Source organism: Schistocerca americana, chromosome 1 (assembly GCF_021461395.2).
Source record: "Schistocerca americana isolate TAMUIC-IGC-003095 chromosome 1, iqSchAmer2.1, whole genome shotgun sequence".
NCBI lineage: Eukaryota > Metazoa > Arthropoda > Insecta > Orthoptera > Acrididae > Schistocerca > Schistocerca americana.
In genome coordinates, this window is record NC_060119.1 from 13,056,231 (window position 1) to 13,075,288 (window position 19,058).

General features: G+C 39.0%; 1 pseudogene; it reads right to left on the reverse strand.

Moving 5' to 3' along the window:
• LOC124622013 overlaps positions 1-19,058 on the reverse strand; it is a 99,742-nt pseudogene that overhangs the window by 70,031 nt on the left and 10,653 nt on the right.

Sequence of the window (19,058 nt, forward strand, 5' to 3'; positions counted from 1 at the left end):
CCATTGTGATCAAAATGCCCAAGGGGCGTGTGCTATGTATGCTGCTTGGTAACCTGGACGACAGCATTGAAGTGTCCGAACCATTCGCCGGATAGTTACATTATTTAAGGAAACAGGAAGTGTCCAGCCACATGTGAAACATCAACCACGACCTGCAACAAATGATGATGCCCTAGTAGGTGTTTTAGCTGCTGGGGCAGCTAATCCACACATCAGTAGCAGACAAATTGCGCGAGAATTGGGAATCTCAAAAACGTCGGTGTTGAGAATGCTACATCAACATCGATTGCACCCGTACCATATTTCTATGCACCAGGAATTGCATGGCGATGACTTTGAACGTCATGTACAGTTCTGCCACTGGGCACAAGAGAAATTACAGGACGATGAAAGATTTTTTGCATGCGTTCTATTTAGCGATGAAGCATCGTTCCCCAACAGCGGTAACCTAAACCGCCATAATATGCACTATTGGGCAATGGAAAATCTACGATGGCAGCAACAAGTGGAACAGCAGCGACCTTGGCAAGTTAATGTATGGTGTGGCATTAAGGGAGGAAGGATAATTGGCCCCCATTTTATCGATGGCAATCTAAATGGTGCAATGTATGCTGATTTCCTGCGTAATGTTCTACCAATGTTACTACTAGATGTTTCACTGCATGACAGAATGGCGATGTACTTCCAACATGATGGATGTCTGGCAAATAGTTTGCGTGCAGTTGAAGCAGTATTGAATAGCATATTTCATGACAGGTGGATTGGTCGTCAAAGCACCATACCATGGCCCGCACGTTCACCGGATCTGACGTCCCCAGATTTCTTTCTGTGGGGAATGTTGAAGGATATTTGCTATCGTGATCCACTGACAATGCCTGACAACATGTGTCAGTGCATTGTCAATGCACGTGCGAACATTACGGAAGGCGAACTACTCACTGTTGAGAGGAATGTCGTTACACCTATTGCCAAAGGCATTGAGGTTGACTGACATCATTTTGAGCATTTATTGCATTAATGTGTATTCACAGGTAATCACGCCGTAACAGCATGCGTTCTCAGAAATGATAAGTTCACAAAGGTACATGTATCACATTGGAACAACCGAAATAAAATGTTCAAATGTACCTACGTTCTGTATTTTAATTTAAAAAACCTACCTGTTACCAACTGTTTGTCTAAAATTATGAGACATATGTTTGTGACTATTACAGCGCCATCTATCACAAAGCGAAAAAAGTGGTCCAACTAAAACATTCATATTTCTTTACGTATTACACGAATATGTAATAAAAAATGGGGTTCCTATTTAAAAAAACACAGTTGATATCAGTTTGAGCTATGGCAGCGCCTTATAGCAGGCCAACCATTGCGCCAGCTGGTTTCCCCCTTCGAGCTAGACAAATTTTGTTCTTTGTAGTTTTTTCGTTTGACACTTATTTCGTGAGATATTTGGCCCGGTCACGATCAATGGACTACCCTGTATATAAAAAATTACCGATTTTATTAGGTCTTGAAGTAATGCGTGTAAAAATTTTAACATTTTATATTTTAGCAAATAAAATAAAATACTTCCCACGCAAGTTTATAAGTAATATACATATCATTTTATTTGGAAAATTGCAAATTTTATAATCAGGTGTAAAACCCGAAAAAGTGAAAAAGAATGTTTTCCCCTTCTAACTCCCCTTAAAGTTATGGAAATGTGCAAGCTTTCGGAGCCAGTGGCTTCTTCTTCTGGCAGAAACAATGAAGGGGAAGGAAAAGGGAAGAAAGAAAAGGATTGTCAAGGTTTAGGGAATGGGGAGAGTTGCAGAAAAGCTGCAGAGAAACCCATGCCAGGACAGACTTACTGAATGGGATGAGAAATATGTAACTACACCAGTCCATCTCTCATACCACCAGCAGATGTGAAGTATTCTTGTGATTGGTAGTAAGTCATAAACATTAAATTATTTTCAATGCATGTTCATGTGTAATACTGCACGTACCTTTGAAGTATCATTGGGCCCATTGGGAAGAGGATCAAAATTAGGCCACTGCTTTCTAATTATTTGGAGCATTTCACTAAATGAGACCATCTTCCCCATCATTCCATTTGTTGCCACTGAAAGGCATGTACTCGATAAATCTTACATCAACATTTTTCTCTTTTGTTAACTCCACAAAACTGCACACTTCATCTTCATTAAAAACTCGCATTACAACACAATTTATCTGCAGAAGAAAGACACCATTAAAAACTTGGTATCAGATAAAGCATGGTTTAAACAGAGTTTGAAAGACTTTTTGATAGGTAACTCATCTTACTCTATAGATGAATATCTTAACAGTGGCTGTTAGGCCAGCTTAAATAAGAATGTCTGTTAGATTTCAGTTCTGAGAGCACTTTGTCATAACAGTCAAGATTATGTACTTTTTGTTTGATAAATTTATTAATAGTGCATAACAATGTTTCAGTCTGACAGCGTATCAATTCTGAAAATATTAGGTGTTCCAGTTTGTATTGTATTCACCTAGTTTGACAATCTCCTGACAAATGATCAGGGTATTCAAGTGTTTTATATTTTTTATGTTATACTTTCTGGCATGTTACTCACCCATGAGAATCATCTCATGTTTTGGGTCTTGGAACAAAAGCTGAATCTAATCTAATCTAACCTACAAAATAATGGTTCTACAAGTCTGTTGTTATATTTGTATACCTCACTGATTCTGTTAAATTAATCTTTTTCTCTCTTTTTAGAGAATGTCTGAATTTATCTTAGCATGCCAAGCTGTTAACCTTCTTAACAATTTACGAAAATTAAACTACATACATCTCCAATCTTTTTCCCCACTCCAACGCACACATCTTTTGCTGAAGGTATTATTTTAACTATTACATGAAATTAAGAAGCTTTCTTGAAACTGTGCTGCCATTTCTGAAACAAAGTTAAAAGTGTTCTCAAGATAAAAGGTCTTCACAAAAGGAGCATTTAGTATCTTTTAGTATACTGACAACCATCATATAAACAAGTCCAAATGGTAGAACATCCTGCTTTACACATACACGCAATGGCAGAAAAAAGGAAAATAGCACACCTTTCATTCAAGCATTGAATATATAAACTGATGAGACAAAACACTATGACCTCCTGTTTGATAATGTGTTTGTCCACTGTTGGAACACAATACAGCAGTGATTTTGTGTGGGACAAGTTCAACAAATTTCAGGTATGTTCCCAGCATTATGTGAGGTACGTTCCCAGCATTATGCAGCACCGCATGTCTAAGCACAGGTCATGTAATTCCCATAAATTGGAGATCAGTGGTTTCTGGGTGCAGAACTGGTATCTGATAGCATTGCAGATGTATTCCATCAGATTCAGAAAGGGTGAATTTGATTCTGGCCTCGTGACACTGAAAGTCATATTGTTGAAACATGTCACCTTCATTAGGGACAGGGTGCGGACAGTGCACAATAATGTTCACACAGAACAAAGCTGTTATGGAGCCTTCAGTTACTACCACAGGACCCACAGAAGACCAGGTGAATGTCCTCCATAGCATAATATTGCTCCCACTGGCCTAAGTCTGTAGCAAAGTGCACCTTTCAAGCACCAATTCACTCTGTTGACAGTGTATGTGCACAAAACCGTCAAGCAGGTGTAATGCGAAACACGAATGATTCAACCAGATGACACATTTCTATTGATTCACTGCCCAATCTCAATGCTCCTGAGCCACAGAAATTGTAATTCAACAGTGTTGTCAACATGGGAACATACAGGGGTTGTCTACAGCAGAGCCCTATGTTTAACAATGTGCAATGAATGGTGTGCTCTGAAATACTCGTGCTTCCATCAGCACTGTGTCATCAGACCTGCAACAGAAATTAGCTTCCTCAGCCGAATGTCATCTTTTTCAAAGGAACCATCCCAGCATTTGTCTTAAATCATTTAGGGAAATCAAGGAAAACCCAAATTTTGGTGGCCCCATGGGACTCAGGTCTGTTGTCCTCTCGAAGGCAAGTCCACTGTCTGACCACTGTGGTGGCATGACCTAGTCTTAATTAAGCCAGAAAATCCTGGGAAATGCTGACATACTTATTGATTTAAGATATAACAATTTAAAACAATCCTTTCATGAATTTCACTACAATTTCCTGCTCTTTTGAAAAACAATTTCTTTTGACTGTTTTGATGTTGTTTAGTATGTTTAAATAATGATGGCAGTCTCTATAAAAGGGCAGTTTGACTTTTAAGTTGAGTTATACTGTTTTAAACTACATCCCTCATCTATTTGTCCACCCAGAAGTGCTATAGGATATAACTTGAAGACTATGGTGAGATGGTGGGGGACAGTCATGTGTTGAGAAGGAGGTGCTGCCAGAAATGTAGTGTGTGAGGTGACGTTATTGACACTTCATACAGGGAGAATAAAAATACTCTATTCCATATTCATTTACGATCTACATCTGGCCCCCATATGGTTTTACTTTTCTCCAATAAGAAATTGTCAGTAACTGTCTTTATAAGGTCTTCAAAGGAAACAAACAATAGAAAATCTAGGCTGGAGTAATGACCATATTACAAAAAAGATACATTGCTATTCACTGTATACAGGAGATGTTAGGTCACAGACAAGCACAACAAAAAGACTACTAAACACGTAAGCTTTCCATCAGAAAGTCTTCTTCCAAAGTGGACAAACACACACACACACACACACACACACACACACACACACACACACACACACACACACACACACGACCGTTGTTTCTCCCATGATGCACAGTTGCTCCCAGTCTGGCCCTAGCAGCCGGAGACAGTGGTCATGTATGTGTGATCTGCATTTGCGCGCATGTGTGTGTGTGTGTGTGTGTGTGTGTGTGTGTGTGTGTGTGTGTGTGTGAGGGAAAGGGGGGGGGGTTTGCACCAAAAGCTTACGTGTTTAATAATAGGTGGTGTTCTTCCCCCCCCCCCCCCCCCCCCAGCCAGCAACACACCAACACTATACAGTGAGTGCCAATCTATCCTTTTCATAATACTGTCGTTACCACCTTGCCAAGAGGCATATTGTGGAGTAATCCGAAGGGCTCTACTAATTTGTACAAGAGGAAGGAGAGCACAATCTCAATGTAAGTTTTTAGAAAACTGGTATGTGCATTACTTCTGCAAACCTTTCAGAAAGGACACAGTATGCACTTCATTCAGCAAGATGAGTAATAAACAATATTAGCAATACTGCATCAAACTTGTTCACTTTCATCTTTGGATTAAACATTCGATTTCAGAGAGTACAGAATTTGGCAGAATCAAATTTTGGGCATATGTGGAACTGGGACAATGGCATATTTTTTACCCATTCAACAAACTAAGCACTGCTGATTGCTACTTTTATTGTGTCTGCTGCTGCAATGCATATATGAAACTATAAGTGCAGCATCTATGATGGAATAAAATGTTATACAAATGAAACGTACAGGTACAGTGAAATAGAGTAGTATGGCTCATCATTTCTGTCTCACAGATTAGCAGGTGTTGACTTGAAATATAATACTTAAGAAGTTGAATCCAAAGGAGAGGATGTACCGTATTTACTCAAATCTAAGCCGCACTTTTTTTCTGGTTTTTGTAATCCAAAAAACCGCCTGCAGCTTGGAATCGAGTGCAAAGCAAGTGGAAGTTCTGAAAAATGTCGGTAGGTGCTGAAACAACTAATTTCTGCCGTCGAATATATGTAGCACTACACAGGCATGCTTCGTAGGCAGAAAGATAAATACTGGCGCCAAAACCTCTGCGTCAATAAATAAATTTAAAAAAAAAAGGTGGAAGACGATTTTCATACAGTATCCAACGAAGTAAATACAAATTCCGTATTGTTCATCTTCGAATGTAGCAGAACTTCAATGTATTACGAAAATCTGACTGGCAAGGCTGTTTGGGATGTTTGTCAATATAGCCAACTCTACGTTCTGAATTTTTTCCTACCTGTGAGAAGAGATGGTTGCTAATAGGAACCTGATGAAATGTGAATCACATGCAGTATTCTCTTCATCATAAGAGTAATACGAATATAAACATTTTGCCACGTATTCTTTCATGTTTGCTGCTATCTTATTTAAATCCTGTCTGCCTAATAAACTACGAAACTAGAGTGAGACAACAGCAAACGCGGAAGAATATGCGTATCGTGTCATGTTTATATTCGTATTATTCTTATGCCTGATAGTGATACAGTCAGAAATGAAGCACGGCAACTGACTAGATTTTTATATCTAAGATGACTCTAATTTCTGTGCAGAATTTGATGTACTAAAGAAGCAGCCGCAAAGATTTTCAAATGGAGAAAAATTTTCGCCTAACTCTCGTTCAGAACATGTTGTATCATACGCAGTCTATTATTTGGTTCTTGTTGATCATTATCAAAGAAAGCAGCAGTGTAAGTAACACCAAATAGTAGTCTCTTGCCATTGTTTCGCTAATGAGATGATTTCTCTCTCTTTTTTTTTTTTTTTTAAATTGTAGGCAGCGGTAGCGTGCACAAAAGCAAGCCATGCCGCGAGCGACGACAAGCCGCAAACACGCACTATCAGAATGCAACAAACAATGCATGACACAGTACAGTAATGCATTTTCAGCTTAGAGTGACATAAACGCCTATAACAAGGAAAACGGCACTTATCAGATCAAAGGAAAATAAGCAATCGATTCAAACCAGACGAAGCACGTGAAAAAGGAAGGGTACCAGTATAAATACGGACGGAGCGCCTGACGCATAGCAAAGGCTACTTGGTAAAGCTTAACTGCTAAGCTTACGACTCGAACCAAACTACTGTAGCTGTATCGTCATTCATTCGACTTAAATTGTGTCTCATATTACAATGGACCGACTTTGTTTCGATTTGGAGGTGCGGCCAAAAACTTTTCCCTCCCCTTGAACTTCGAGTCTCAAATTTCAGGTGTGGCTTAGATTCGAGAATTTCTTTTTTCCTTCCTTTATTTCGAGTCTCATTTTTCAGGTTTGAGTGCGGATTAGATTTGAGTAAATACGGTAGGTGGTATTTCAACTAATTCTGACTATGAAATAAAACAAAGTACAGCAGGGCGCTCTGACGAATCAAAGAGCAGCGATGAAGATTCTGATGAATAGTAAAGTATGAGTTAAGAAATAAGATGCTACTGAGATCGTAAATTTTTGTTGTGTTGATGAATCTGTTAACAAACATATTCAAAAATGCACTGAAACATTGGCACATGTAGTGTTGGGAGGTGATAAACTGTCATTACTGTTAGAGGAGCTCCGTATTTCTTGCTGTTCTACTCCTACATGACACTGTATCTGAAGGTATAGAATGAATCTTCACTGGCTAGAGAAATGGGTAACACAAATTTACAAGTCTCTGCTGTCATGTAATCTCTTCAGGGAAATCATGACTGTACTAAGATTCGGTTTGTGGTTGACAAGGTCAGAGTCATTAAGAAATGCAAGGCAGCTACCATGTCAGTCCTAGAAGAGAGAGACGTAGCAAACTGTCAAAGCATGTACAGTCCCGGTCCATATGTTTGTGGTGATGTACTAACCAAGTAATACTGTGTGTCAGGCAGCGCATTACTCAAGAACCATCATGGAAAAAGGTGGAGTGGTAATTTATGTAAAAAACAACATATCTTACAATGCATTAGATTTAAAGAGCCATTGTATAGAGCAACAAATTGAAGTATGTGGTGTTGAGATTACTGTAAATGACTTCACGGCTGTAGTGTTAGCACTGTAAAGATCTCCCTCAGGGAATTTGACTGTATTTCTTAAGCACTTAGATTCTTTATTATCCATACTGTACTCAAAGTCCAAGAACTTGATAATTACTGGTGACTTTAATGTTGATTTCCTAAATGAGAGCAATAGTAAAGCTGATTTAGTACATTTAATGGAGTCTTATAATCTGATGGCAATAGTAGATTTCCCAACTAGGGTTACTGTTAAAAGTAAAAGTCTGATAGATAATATATTTATAGATAAGTCTACATGGAATGAGATCACTGTACATCCAATCCTTGGCCTCTCTGATCATGGCGGTCAATTGATTAGGCTCAATTACATCAGTGTGTGCAACAGTTCCGAGCATTCTTGGAAATCTTTTAGGATAATAAATGAACAGGGCCTTAAAAAATTCAATGACAGCCTAAAAGAGATAGACTGGAGCCGAGTTGATAGGGAAACAGATGTAAACAAAAAGTACAACTCATTTTTAAATGAATTCATGTCTGTATTTGAGTCCATCTTTCCCAAAAAAAGTAGTTAGAAATAGTCATATAGGCAATGCCAAGAAGTCTTGGATCACTACAGGGATAACAACATCTTGTAGAACAAAAAGGATGTTATACAGTTCTCTCAGGACTTGTGATGATCCAAAGAAACGACAACACTACAAACTTTACTGTAGCATTCTCAAGAAGGTTATAAATAAATCTAAAAGTATGTGCATAAAATCAGAAATTGAAAGCTCAGAAAATAAAATTAAAACTATAAGGAATGTAATAAAGAGGGAAACTGGCAGGACAACAGGGAATATGTCTCAGGTAGAGATTAAAACAGGGGACAGTATCATAAAGAAACCTGAGTTGGTTGCAGAAATATTTAATAACCACTTTTTGAGAGCAGCAGAGGAGACAGGCTGTAATGGTTCTATGGAAGAATCATTGTCCCTCCTACAGAAAGCTATTAGCAACAGAATCCCACAGTTATCCTTATCTCCAGTTACTGTACGTGAAGTCATAAGAGTAATTAGATCATTAAAAAACAAAAATTCTGCTGGTGTGGACAATATTTCTAGTAAAATACTGAAACACTGTTATAAATTTTTTAGTCCCGTCTTATGCAACATATACAATGCATCCCTACAAGATGGGATTGTCCCTGACAGACTTAAGTTGGCTGTAGTGATTCCTCTCTTTAAAAAAGGGGATAAAAGCATTGTTACAAACTATCGCTCAATATCCCTATTAACTACATTCTCAAAAATTCTAGAAAAACTCATGCACAGGAGGATTGTAGACCATCTCAACTTCCATAGTATCTTAAGCAAAAATCAGTTTGGTTTTCGTGCCAGTCTTTGTACTGAACAGGCAATATTCTCTTTTAGCAACCAAGTTTTGGAAGCCATTAACAAAAAAATGTCTCCAGTGGGTAATTTTTGCGATCTTACGAAAGCCTTTGACTGTGTAAACCACCAAATTCTTTGGAAAAAGGCAGAATACTATGGTTTAGGTGGTACTGTTGGCTTGTGGCTACAATCATATCTACAGGATCGGAAGCAGACTGTAATGCTAAATGGCTCTTCTGGAGAACCTGCCTCGTCTGAATGGGGCACGATAACGTGTGGTGTGCCTCAAGGCTCCGTTTTGGGCCCACTGCTTTTCCTCATCTTTATTAATGATCTTCCTCTTTGTTCTGAGACAAACAGCAAATTTACCCTGTTTGCCGATGATACCACAATTCTAATTGACGATTTTATTGATCATGATCTTGAAAAAACTACAAATACTGTTTTTAATGACATCTTAAATAGGTTCTCCTCAAATGGTCTCTCACTCAATACAGATAAAACTCATTATATGAGGTTCCATACATCACAAAGTAATCCCGATGAAATTGACATAAAATGTAGAGATCAACCAATACAGAAAGTTGAAGACACAAATTTCCTGGGTGCTTACATAGACAGTAAATGTAATTGGTCAGTTCACATTCTTCATCTATGTAACAAACTTAGCTCGGCAACATTTTCACTACGGGTAATTTCTTCAGTGTCTGAAGTTGACACTATTAAGGTTGCCTACTTTGGCTACTTCCACTCATTGATGTCATATGCTATCATATTCTGGGGGAACCAACCACTTGCAAAAAAAGTGTTCACCATCCAAAAAAAAGCAATCAGAATAACGTGTGGGGTCCATCAAAGACACTCTTGCAGGCACTTGTTTCAGAAGATAGGTATCCTAACAACTGCCTCACAGTATATTTTTTCCTTGCTGACCTTTGTGTGCAAAAATTATTCCATCTACCAACACAACAGTAAATTCCATGGTTATAACACCAGAAACAAAAACAATCTACATTTAGAAATGAAACGTCTCACTCTGGTACAAAAAGGAGTTTACTACTCCAGCATTAAGCTGTTCAATGCTCTACCACTACATATCAAATGTGTTCATACAGAACTGCCAGAATTTAAACGAGTTCTCAAAGATTACCTGACCGAGAAATCTTATTATACTGTGGATGAATACCTGAAAGAAAATGTATACCATCACTAAACTTATTGTGTCTAGAAGTAGTTCAATTGATTTTATTGCGCATTTGGGCATTAGCACACTTTTTGTAACAACAGATTGGCTGTACACGTATTTACTCTTGTGGGCCTAATATCTGATTTAACTTTGTGCTCTTATCTTTAACCTTTATTTGAAACTCCTTTTTCTGTCAAATGGTTGTTATGTTATCTAGCTGACATTGTATCTGTTACTTTATTTATAGTATGTCTTACTTAAACTATGTACAATTTGCCATTGAATTGCCCTTGTATAGTTTAAATTGAAACCTGTACAATTTGACACGTTCCATATCCTTGTGATTGACTCACTAACTGGATCTATGGAACAAGACATAAATAAATAAATAAATACTGAAGTGTGATCCAAGTCGCACAAATATGGCTTTAATAATAACCTCCGAACAATATGCCTCTAAGGACACAACAAGACACAGAACACTGATGTGCACATTACAAACTACAATCACACAGAGAATCAGTCAGCACTGTTCCACACTAATATATGTGCGAGTCACCAGCAGATGGCATGGCAGGGACCGCACCACACGCTTGGCTCCCAGAGACAGAATCCAGCAGCCAGCCTGCAATGATCAGTGGGTGGCAAATTTAAAGACCACTCTCGGTGCACTCACACTGACACGTACTAGTAGCACAATACAGCAGTGATGAGTAGTAGTACCCCTCCTGTCTCACGCGCCTTTTATCTGGCTCTACAATTTACTTTATTAGACCCACACAAATGCCTGATCCTCCTAATTCAATTTGCTCTGCAGACTATTTAAAATTTTTAAAGAAAAACGAGCCACAATTGCACTTTGTGTGCCAGTTACTTTCCAATACATTGGCACCAGCTGATCTCTTTTAAGAATACTCAACTTCCGTAGCCATACTTACAGCACATCCTTTGCTTCCTGGCCTAAATCCAAGTTAACTCCCAGCCCCCCTGCCCCCCCCCCCACACACACACCCCTCCCCCCCCCCCCCCCCTCGCCACCCTTGCAAATTAGCTAGTTGTGTGCTGATATCTCACGTCACACCCTAGTCTATGAGTGCCCAGCTGTCTGTCGCCTGACCCCTCTACCTGCACCCCTAGCTAGCCCACAGATGGCTCCCCACTCTCCCACGAGCCACTAAATGCTTCCCTCCAAACCCCTCCCATCTCTCTCCATCTCTCACATTGCCTCAACCCACCCCATCCTACCCCACTCTAAAGCCCCACCTCACTCCAGAACACTCACCGTGGGCCAGTAAAGGGCTGGCAGTTGAGCGACCACAGCATAAGGAGACATGCATGCGCATGTGAGTGTGTGTGTGTGTGTGTGTGTGTGTGTGTGTGTGCGCGCGCGTGCATGTTTTCCCTACAGCTAGAAAAAGAAAGTGCATTCTGGAAGCTCGCCAAGTAACGTACCTTTTAGTTTGGAAGGTAGAAGACGAGGTACTGGTGGAAGTAAAGCTGTGAGGATGGGTCGTGAGTCGTGCCTGAATAGCTCAAATGGTAGAGCACTTGCCCACGAAAGGCAAAGGTCCCAAGTTTGACTCTTGGTCCGGCACAGAGTTTTAATCTGCCAGGAAGTTTCATATCAGTGCACACTCCACTGCACGGTGAAAATCTCATTCTACATACCTTTTGTTCGTGTGCCTATCGATGAGACAGTGCTTCTGCCTTTTGGTGAGCCATCTCCTTTATTCCTAAATAATTCGTAATTTTCAACAGAAACTTTCCGTATGTTATTATTGCATCCTACATTACAATATGCAATTTCCACAATATGTGGTCATCTGTGAATATAATGGGGGTAACAACTGTAGGTGACCAAAAACTGACTGCAGTAAGCAAGTTCAAGTTATTGTACACTGCAGTAGTTACGCAGAGGTGAAGAGGGTCACAGAGGATAAGCTAGCATGGGCAACTCCATGAAACCAATCTTCAGATGTAAGACCACAACAATAAAAACATTTGATTCAGCATACACAAGACTCCAAACAGCGTACACAACCTGAATGCTCAGAAACACAGAAAATCATATTGGTTCCATCAGCAGGAAACTTCAGCCCGTAATTGTTATGGAACACTGCGGCGATTTTGTTCATTAATAAAACCCAAAACTGGGGAGTAATAAGTGAGTATTGTTGTAACTTCTTATCAACCTGGTTACCAAAATACATATTAAGAAGACTGGTAAAGTGTTATTTTAAAGGGGTCACTCCAAAGCGCCACGAAAGAATTTGAGCAATGTATAAAATTAGAGAATCGGTGCACAATATTGAAAGCCTATCTACATTATCTATATCTGCATGACTAGTCTGTAATTCACAATTAATTGCCGGCAGAGGGTTCAGAGAACCACCCTCAACCTATTTATCTACCATTCCATTCCCCTACAGCATTTGAGGAAAACCAAACACTTCAATATTTCCGTACAAGCTCTCATTTCTCTTACTTTATTACAATGATCATTTCTCCCTATGTAAGAGGGCTCAATCAAAATATTTTCACATTCGGAGGAGAAAGTTGATGATTGAAATTATAAGAACCTGCTCCAGCAAAATGCTTTTGCTTTGATGACTGCCACCCCAATTCACATGCGATATCTGTGGCATGCACTTTCCTGTTTCCCAATAATACAAAATGAGCTGCCCTTCTTTGAACTTTTAAATGATGTCTTTTGTCAGTCCTATCTGGTAAGGATCTCACACCATGCAGAATACTCCAAAAGAGGACAGACAAGTATAGTTGTAGATAGTCTCTTTAGTAATCCTAATCTTCTAAATGTTTTACTATTAAATCACAGTCTTTTGTTTGCTTTCCCACCGCATTATCTATGTGAGCATTACAATTTAAGTTATTTGTAAATGTAATTCCTAAGTATTCAGTAGACTTCACAGCCTTTAGATCTGCGTTAATTATCATGTAACCAAAATTTAGTACATGCCTTTTACTACTCATGCGGATGACATAACAATTTTTATTATTTAAGGTCAGTTACCACTTTTTGCATCATATGGATAGGTAGCCTAAATCATTTTGCAGTTCGTTTTGATCATCTGATCACTTTACAAGACAGTAAATGATTTGCAAGACTGTAAATGATAGCATCATCTAAGAGGACTGCTCAGATTCTCTCTTAAATTGTTAATGTAGATCGGCAACAGCAGGTGGTCTATAACACTTCCTTGAGGAATGTCAGATATCACTTCTGTTTTACTTGACGATTTTCAATCAATTACTATGAACTGTGACCTTTCTGACAGGAAACCACACATCCAGTTGCACAACTGAGACAATACACCATAGGCACACAATATGATTGGAAAATGCTCGAGAGGAACTGTTTCAAAAAGTCTTCTGGAAATCTACAAATATGGAATCAATTTGAGATCCCCAGTCGACAGCACTTATTACTTTGTGTGACTAAAGAGCTAGCTGTGTTTTAAAAGGTCGATATTTCTGAATCTATCTTGGCTATTTATCAATGAATGATTATCTTTGAGATAATTCATAATATTCAAACACAATATATGTTCCAAAATCCTAATGCAAATCAACATTAGTGATATGAGTCTGTTATTTAGTAGATTACTCCTCTTTTCTTTCTTGAGCATTGGTGTGACCTGAGCAACTTTTCAGTCTCTAGATATGGATCTTTATCAAATGAGTGGCTATATGTTGTTGTTGTGGTCTTCAGTCCTGAGACTGGTTTGATGCAGCTCTCCATGCTAGTCTATCCTGTGCAAGCTTCTTCATCTCCCAGTACCTACTGCAACCTACATCCTTCTGAATCTGCTTAGTGTATTCATCTCTTGGTCTCCCCCTACGATTTTTACCCTCCACGCTGCCCTCCAATACTAAATTGGTGATCCCTTGATGCCTCAGAACATGTCCTACCAACCAATCCCTTCTTCTGGTCAAGTTGTGCCACAAACTTCTTTTCTCCCCAATCCTATTCAATACTTCCTCATTAGTTATGTGATCTACCCATCTAATCTTCAGCATTCTTCTGTAGCACCACATTTCGAAAGCTTCTATTCTCTTCTTGTCCAAACTATTTACCGTCCATGTTTCACTTCCATACATGGCTACACTCCATACAAATACTTTCAGAAATGACTTCCTGACACTTACATCTATGCTCGATGTTAACAAATTTCTCTTCTTCAGAAACGCTTTCCTTGCCATTGCCAGTCTACATTTTATATCCTCTCTACTTCGACCATCATCAGTTACTTTGCTCCCCAAATAGCAAAACTCCTTTACTACTTTAAGTGTCTCATTTCCTAACCTAATTCCCTCAGCATCACCTTACTTCATTCGACTGCATTCCATTATCCTCGTTTTGCTTTTGTTGATGTCCATCTTATATCCTCCCTTCAAGACACCATCCATTCCATTCATCTGCTCTTCCAAGTCCTTTGCTGTCTCTGACAGAATTACAATGTCATCGGCAAACCTCAACGTTTTTATTTCTTCTCCATGGATTTTAATACCTACTCTGAATTTTTCTTTTGTTTCTTTTACTGCTTGCTCAATATACAGATTGAATAACATCGGGGAGAGGCTATAACCCTGTCTTACTCCCTTCCCAACCACTGCTTCCCTTTCATGTCCCTCGACTCTTATAACTGCCATCTGGTTTCTGTACAAATTGTAAATAGCCTTTCGCTCCCTGTATTTTACCCCTGCCACCTTTAGAATTTGAAAGAGAGTATTCCAGTCAACATTGTCAAAAGCTTTCTCTAAGTCTACAAATGTTAGAAACGTAGGTTTGCCTTTCTTTAATCTTTCTTCCAAGATAAGTCGTAAGGTCAGTAATGCCTCACATGTTCCAGTATTTCTACGGAATCCAAACTGATCTTCCCCGAGGTCGGCTTCTACCAGTTGTTCCATTCGTCTGTAAAGAATTCGTGTTAGTATTTTGCAGCTGTGGCTTATTAAACTGATTGTTCGGTGATTTTCACATCTGTCAACACCTGCTTTCTTTGGGATTGGAATTATTATATTCTTCTTGAAGTCTGATGGTATTTCGCCTGTTTCATACATCTTGCTCACCAGATGGTAGAGTTTTGTCAGGACTGGCTCTCCCAAGGCCGTCAGTAGTTCCAATGGAATGTTGTCTACTCCAGGGGCCTTGTTTCGACTCAGGTCTTTCAGTGCTCTGTCAAACTCTTCACACAGTGTTGTACCTCCCATTTCATCTTCATCTACATCCTCTTCCATTTCCATAATATTGTCCTCAAGTGTATCGCCCTTGTATAGACCCTCTATATACTCCTTCCACCTTTCTGCTTTCCCTTCTTTGCTTAGAACTGGGTTTCCATCTGAGCTCTTGATGTTCATACAAGTGGTTCTCTTATCTCCAAAGGTCTCTTTAATTTTCCTGTAGGCAGTGTCTATCTTACCCCTAGTGAGATAAGCCTCTACATCCCTACATTTGTCCTCTAGCCCTCCTTGCTTAGCCATTTTGCACTTCCTGTCGATCTCATTTTTGAGACGTTTGTATTCCTTTTTGCCTGCTTCATTTACTGCATTATTATATTTTCTCCTTTCATCAATTATATTCAATATTTCTTCTGTTACCCAAGGATTTCTACTAGCCCTCGTCTTTTTACGTACTTGATCCTCTGCTGCCTTCACTACTTCATCCATCAAAGCTACCCATTCTTCTTCTACTGCATTTCTGTCCCCCATTCCTGTCAATTGTTCCCTTATGCTCTCCCTGAAACTCTGTACAACCTCTGATTCTTTCAGTTTATCCAGGTCCCATCTCCTTAAATTCCCACCTTTTCGCAGTTTCTTCAGTTTTAATCTACAGGTCATAACCAATAGATTGTGGTCAGAGTCCACATCTGCCCCTGGAAATGTATTACAATTTAAAACCTGGTTCCTGTCTTACCATTATATAATCTATCTGATACCTTTTAGAATCTTCAGGGCTATATATGATTTCTAATGGAGCTATTGTATCACCATTCTCTGAAAGAAACATAACTGCTTTATGACACTGAGGTGAGCTACTACTAAGTTACTCACAGTTGCAGTTGTTCTTGATTTGAATACTGCAATATTTACTTTGTTGTCTTTGGTGAAGAAATTTCAGAAATCCGTGTTTGGTAACCCTGCTTTAGTAGCACTGTCATCAGTAAAATTACCACAGGTATTGCGCAGTGAAGGTATTGGTTGTGTCTTGCCATTGGTGTACTACACATGCAACCAGAACCTCTTTGGATTTTCTTCCAGATTTCAAAACGAAGTTTCACTATGAGAACCATTAAACACATCTTGCACTGAAACCCACCCTAAGTTTCGAGCTTCAGTAAAACATCGCTATTCTTGGAGATTTTGCATTCTTTTAAATTTTGACATGCTTTTTTTCATTGCTTCTGCAGCTGAGTTTTGACATATTTTGTGCACCACCCGTTTAATTTATTTGCTATCCATTCAATTTATTTGGTATATATCTCTTAATTGATGTCGATACTATTTCTCTGAATTTAAACCATGTCTGGTCTACACTTACAAAGTCAGACTTGAAGGAGTAGAGACTAAGTAGAGACCGTCTCCTTGGAAAGCATCAAGTTAATTTTTATGTGCTTTCTCATTAAATGCCCTATTCTGTAGGGCTGAAAATTAATAGGGATAAGGCAAACAGAATGTGCAAAGTAAGTGGAAATTACTCGTCTCTTCCCCGATTACAGTGCAATAGAAGATACAACAAGATGTTGACAGATTGCCATATCTCGGTGGCTTTATATGTAATAATGAGGTCACAGATGCAGAAATCACCAGTAGAACTGGAAAATCAGTCCATATGGCAATTAGGTCTGTAATATGCCAACAAAGCTTTGACTGTACTCCTTTATCGTTTATATGTGTGAGACTTGGAAAATGTCAGTAAAATCAGCACACAGTCTCCATATTTTTCACCAACAATGCTAGAGGTGAATTCTGAAGATGTTAACCCAACCAAGTTACAAACTATGAAGTGCTGAGAATACGAGGTCTACACAGCCTGCACAAAATTATTGTTGAAAGAAGACTGAGGATTGCAGGTTATGTTCTACGCATGTAAGGTGGAAGAATCCCAAAATCAACACTGTTGTTGAAATCAATGGACAGATACAGATGTACAGGAAGACCTTTTAACACCTGGAACTTTTGCAATGAATCTTCAATGCATGGACACAAACTTGGAGGAAGGTGAGAACTTGACAGCTGATCGAGTGAACTAGTGGAAACCAGTTCCTTGTATGGTACACAGCAAGTCTGAGTAAGTTAGTAAGTAAGTAAGTAAGTAAGTAAAGTAAGTACAACTGGGGATTTTGCAAAACTGTTGGATGATCGATATTATTGTCTAGATTTGACACTGTTGGAATTCTACCTTTTCCTTGATGTGTATTCTTCAAATTGTGAGTTTTACGAGAAAGCTGATAGATACTTACCAATCAACCTTCCCTCACATGAACTGACATTGTCTCTTTATAAATTCTACTGTGCTAACAATTATTTACTGAGAATCCTCGACTAGGTCTCCGCAGCTCAAATGAGCCAGTTTCTTTTAAATTTCTGTCTTTGGCTATAATTGTCTTCCAAGTATGGTGACACAACATCCTGTCATGAAACTTTTGCCTTTACACTTGTTTACTTTTCTGGACACTGCCTTTTTCTGCACTGTGCACTAAATACACTATGTGAGTAACGCCCAATCTCCAACAACCAATCGTGAACTGTAAACAGTTGTAAACTCTACCAGGGCACATAACAAACAATTAACATTTGTGTTTTAGTGTTATAAGCTGTGAGGTCATCAGCGGACAAATAATTTAGTACCTATTCCTGGACAGCCGGAGTGGCCGTGCGGTTCTAGGCGTTACAGTCTGGAACCGAGTGACCGCTACGTTCGCGGGTTCGAATCCTTCCTCGGGCATGGATGTGTGTGATGTCTTTAGGTTAGTTAGGTTTAGTTAGGTCTAAGTTCTAGGCGACTGATGACCTCAGAAGTTAAGTCGCCCCCTGCCACACACAGTTAGGTGGTTTTTGGAGCATGATGTCGATATGGAAACCTAATTGCATGCATATACACTGCAGATTGACGACATCACAATAGTAAATCAGAGTAGGAACTAAATAAAATGTTTCAGGCCTTAAATCAAGAAGTGGTAAAACTAAAGCTAAAAATGAATACAAAGAAGACAAAAGTTATGGCTACAGACAAGAAAGGAGGTGGAGGTAGGACTGACACAAGAACAGGCAATGAGCAACTCAAGAAAGGAACTGAAATTCAATATCTCAGTAGCATTTTGCAAGAAAACAATCAATATTTCAAGGCATTCAAGAAAAGAATAGCACAGGTGAAGAGTTCCTTCCAAAATAAGAAGAAGCTGCAACTGAATAAACATATCAGCTTCAACATTAAGAAAATATTTGTAAAGACCTTTGTGTGGAGTGTTCTGACACACAGATGCAAAATCTGTACATTAGAAAAGCCAAAGGAAGCTCGCCTCAAACCTGCTGAAATGTGGTTCTGGAGGAGAAGTACAAGAACTAGCTGCATTGACAGAAAAATTAAAGGAAATAGGAGAGAAGAAAGAACCACTGAAAGTTATAGGCCAGGGCAAAGCAAAATACACTGGACACTTAACTGGAGATGATAATCTTTTAAAAAACATTTCTCAAGGCAAGATCATAGGTAAGAAAACAAGGGGATGACTGAGAACATCCTACATAAACAATATGATC